The 4,644-nt window shown below is 59.6% G+C and overlaps 1 long non-coding RNA gene across 1 annotated transcript in view; it reads left to right on the top strand.

Moving 5' to 3' along the window:
* Positions 1-1,136: 1,136 nt before the first annotated feature.
* The window catches only part of LOC118452185, a 9,145-nt gene continuing 5,637 nt past the window's right edge, over positions 1,137-4,644 (top strand). Inside the window, exon 1 of the long non-coding RNA XR_004841875.1 lies at positions 1,137-1,285. This is a non-coding gene — a long non-coding RNA (uncharacterized LOC118452185). The remainder of the gene's footprint in view (positions 1,286-4,644) is intronic.

Genomic DNA, 4,644 nt, shown 5'->3' with positions numbered 1-4,644 from the left:
CGGCGGGAACGGGCTGGAGGACAACAGGGGGGTTAAAAGGGGCTGCAGCCAGGAGGACCCCCCCAGGCCCAGCTGGGGTGGCCTCACTGCCTGCATCTCCATTGCGTGGGGGTGGCGAGCCCACGCGGATGTCGCGGGATCCTGGTTTAATCATGCAGCCATTCTCCGTGTCACCGGCATGCTTGGTTGCTAATTTACTTGTAAAGACCAGTAATATCGAGAGACTGGGATTCCCCCAGCTCCACGTTCTCAACGCTGCTGGGAAGAGCTGGGCGAGGGATGTGACAGCGCTGTCCCCCCACTCCCCAGCCCCGGGCAGCCCTGGGGAAGTGAAACACCGTCTGCTTGCGCCGCACCACGCTGGGGGCAGACATTCCTCCTCTGACTGAAACCAGACCTCAGGCGATGCTGCCGGAGCTGGTGGGGAATGCATTTAAACGAAAGCAGCTTCGTGCAGAGACCCAGGGTTTGCGGTGCCACTAAAGCAACTCCCCCAGTAGGACCCTGCCCCAAGCCCCCAGCTCCCAGAGGGGACCCCAACCCCTGGGGTTTCCCCAGCCTCCAGCCCACCACCCCACACCTGGGAGCAGGAAGGTGTGGGATGCTGGGGATGCCAGCTTGGGGTGATGCTGCGGCGCTGGGGTGATGCTCGGGAAGGGAACACGGGATGAAGGCACCCAGGCAGGACCCTCGGCAGCAGCAGGCAGAGGGGAGGCAATGGGTGGGATGGGGACATCACAGCCACCCCGTGACCTTCTCAAACCTTGTGTCAGCTTTCCACCTCCCTCCCCAACAGATCCCTACCAACGCACACAATCTAAAAAAAACCCCAAGGATTAGGAAATCCAGGGGAACAAAAGGAAGCAGAGAGGGGCCCTGGGAGCGGGGCTGGGTGCTGTCTGGTGCCCACAGGCAGGCAGGGCAGGACAGGGCGAGAAGCTGCTGAGGCAACCCTTGAGAGCACTTCCCACCCAGACCAACCTGGTCCCAGCCTGGGAACTGTTGCAAAACCCCCCAGTCCCACCCTGGGATTTGAGGAAACTGAAACCTTGTGGTGCAACTGGGAGGGATGAAGCAAGAGGTGCTTGCTCAGGAAGCAGGTGACAGATCCAGTACCACGGGACTGCATGGGCAAGGCATCAGCCAGCTGCTAAACTTCCTCGGACCCTGAACAGGCTCCAGTGTCACCACCTTTGCCTTCGCCCCCCGTGCCGAGCTCTCCCGCTGGCAGGAACCGGCCCCCACCCCAGGAGCGCAGCCCCTGTCACAGCCGGACCCTTCAGCGGTAAGCGAGGATGACAGGGTTATTGGGAAACAAGTCGACACTTCCAAACAGATTCTCTTTGCTGCTCTTTTCTTTCCTGAAGCTGGTCTGAGTGTGGCAGGGGTTGCTCAGGAAAGCCAGCAAGCTAATGTATTCATGTCATCTTGCATTTGGTGCCAGGACATGAAGTAAACACCGTCAGGGACCTCGCTCCGGTTCAAAGACAAGCCCTGTTTCTTATTCCGATCACATTATCCACGCTCCCCGTACAGCTTCATTGATTCATATCTTAAAAAGAAAAGCCTTCAAAACCCATTAAGTCTGCCTTGCCGTTCCAGCCCTGCTCTCAAGGGCTAGGGCAAGAAGCATTAACTAATCTGCTCACATTACCTTGCCTTTGAACCGAGCATCTCTCGGCGTCAATCAGGAGTGTTTGGAAGTGATACGCTCCCGCGCGGGACCACTTTCGGCCACTGAGGTTGCCCAATGTCAAGCGAGCAGCGGGAGCAGCACTTAGGCATTGCCCCCTGCACCCGGGGAGCACCCAGGGCTGGTGCTGCGGAGGCAGGGTGAAGCAGCCCGAGTTAGGGCCCTCTGGTTACGGGGGACCATATGGTTATAAAGAAACCCACGAAGGAGCAAGCTCCTGCAGCTGCTCTTTCTCAGGGCCTCAGACAGCATCTGGGGCGTGAGAGCGGGGACCTTGCTGGTGTCAGCCCGGCTGGGTCTCGGCAAGAGGAGAAGGGTTTGCAAGGAGCAACATCCTCCCAGGGATTACAAAAGCCACGCTGCCTATTGCCAGGGAGAAGAAGGTCCTTCCAACCACTTGGGCTCCAGCTCAGCCAGCCGCCGCTGTTGATTTGGCTTCAACGACTTCACAGCATACCGAACCGTGCTCTTGGGGGCCCAGCGTGCTCCGGCGTGGCTGGCCGAGACGTCGGGCTCGGCCGCCCCATGTGCTCCCTGGTGCCTTGCGCAAGGCAGCTCCGCTCCCTCCAGCCTGAATTCTAGTCAGGAAGAAATTATTCACTCCCGTTTCCATCTGGCTGCAGGAGACGCTTGGGATGTTTCTTCCACCGCCCTCCCAAAGAATTCCCATCCCACTGGTGCCAGCAGCAAGGCTGGGTCCATCCCTCTGCCCCCAAGTTCAGGGTTGGGGACTGTTTGCTGGATGAGCTTAGAGGGATTTGGTTTTAGTCACATTTCAAGTGCTGCTGGTGACTTGTTTTTAGGGTTTGGAGCACTTTGAGAGGCTGTGTCTACCGAGTGGGGATTAACCACAGCCACCCAGGCCCCTGCCATGGCTGGACTTGGGGGGCATCTCTGGCCCCGGTTGGCCAGGGGTGGAAAGCCAGGCATCCTGGAAGCTTAGCTTTGCTTTCTCTTTCAGACCCAGTCACTGAACCCAGACCAATCTTGGTTTCTTGGATTTGGTTCTGGTTTCGAAATCCTTTTGCAGGGGCAAGCTGTTTCCCAGCTGAGTTACGGGAATACCCAGCTTGGGGCTTTTTTTGGCTGTCCTGCCGCAGCCAGCTTCCGTCCTACGTCAGCCCCATCCTTGCTCCCCGGGACCAAACCAGACATGGCATAAGAGGGAGAAGCCGTGGGGCTGCACGCAGGCCCCAGGGCACGGCCCCAAAGAGAGACACAGCCTGGCTTTGGTGAGCACCAGCTTACACCTGGGTAAGGACTTTCATGCAGCAATAACCCTACACGTGTGCATTCACGGGCATGCATGTGCACGTACACGGCCGTCTTCCCCTCGCCCTCTCTCTTACAGAGGTTGCTTCCCCATTTATTCTCTTTAAGCTAAATCCACAAAGTCACTCAACTCCAGAAGATGTGTTTTGCTTTGCAAAAAGGGCTGAGCTGGGGCAAGGTGTGTGAAGGCATTTTATTGCCCGTGGATGGGGACATCTAAGGAGCTTATAGGGGAGGAAAAAGCTCCTCTGGTGAGAGGCTGGAAATGGGCACAGAGGTCTGGGGGAAGACCGTGGGGCCAGAGCTGTGCCGGAGAGGTATGCGTGCTGCCGAGCGATGGGAGAGCAGGGAGGAGGAGGCAAACCCAGCCTGGGCGAGGGGAGGATGCAGACAAGGTCTCAGGATCAGCTGGCTGAGACGTCCAGGGGGAATTACAGGCAGGTCTGAGCCTGTCAGATTACTGGAGCTGGGAAGGGGGGAGTGGGTTGTGGCAGGTCTGGCAGGAGGAGGGAAACAGGAGCCAGAGAGAAAGGGAGGAGCGGAGGGAAGGTGGGTGAAGAGGGGAGAGAGGCACACGGGAAAGCAGGGAGCAGAGGGGAGCACCCAGCCCCGGGGGTGGTGGGACTGGGGGGGCAAGAGGATGGGCTGGGAGCCATGGGCTGGACGGGGTGGGAATGGGCTTGGTCCGTCACACGTCACCCCCAGCACCCGCCTGGCCGAGGTGTGGGGCCGAGGGCCAGCTGGGGTGGGAGCACCGCACGCCAAAAGCAATTAAGCGCTCAAGGGGTCACAGACCAGCTGCTCGGCTCCCTCCCATCTGAAGGTCAGAGGAGAGTGTCCTCATTTGCTGCCTCTTAATTACATCTGATCCTGCCCTAATTCCTCCTAAACCCAGCCCTGAGAGCCTTCAGGTGGCTGCTGGGGAGAGGTGCCCGCCAGCCGGGGTGACGGGTGAGCCGGGCACAGGTGACAGCCCCGGGCCGAGCGGTGCCTCCGGGAGGGACGCGCGGGGCCAGTGGCGCTGCGTGGTGATGGAGGAAGCGCCATGTGCACCACCGTCCTGCTCCTCGGCACCCTGGTCATGATGCTGCGGCGCCGCTTCTTCAACAAAGTTGAACCGTACGTCCTCTCCCATCCCCTTCCCGTCCCCTCGGGGCCCTGGGGCTGGGGAGGGGAGGCAGAGGGGTGGCCCTGGGGTGGAGAACCTCGCTACTCAGCCTAAGACCCATCCTTGGAGGTGTTTGGTTTCCTTCTAGTTTTGGTCCTCTGGGTGACACCAGGAGACATCCCTTTGTGCTGGGTGGAGAGGAGCCCTCTGTGATTGCCATCACCTCCTCCACCAGTGCGAGCAAGGAGGAGATGCAGGATTGGTGCCATGCCTTTCTGGTGCAAAGGGACAGGACTGAACTCCTGGGATGCTTTTATATGCATCAATCAAGGCATTTCCCAAATGGAGCAGTCCAGCACCCTGCTATCCATCCAGGCGAGCAGCGTGGCTGCCTGTTTGTCTTCATGTCTCAGCTGGAGGAGAGATGAGCACTGCTCTCTGCCATGGGGACATCACCAGGCTGCCAATGACACCCCAGCGGCGCCCAGCTGGCAAACCTTCACCTGGGGTGGAATAGCCCTGGGGAGGCCCCGCTCCACCCCTGGGGTGCTGGGAGCTTGGGTGAGGGTCT

The sequence above is a fragment of the Egretta garzetta genome, unplaced genomic scaffold (assembly GCF_000687185.1).
Source record: "Egretta garzetta isolate BGI_Z169 unplaced genomic scaffold, ASM68718v1 scaffold34, whole genome shotgun sequence".
NCBI classification, from domain to species: domain Eukaryota; kingdom Metazoa; phylum Chordata; class Aves; order Pelecaniformes; family Ardeidae; genus Egretta; species Egretta garzetta.
Note: the sequence above shows the minus strand (reverse complement) of the source record. Positions and strands in the feature narration are given on the sequence as shown.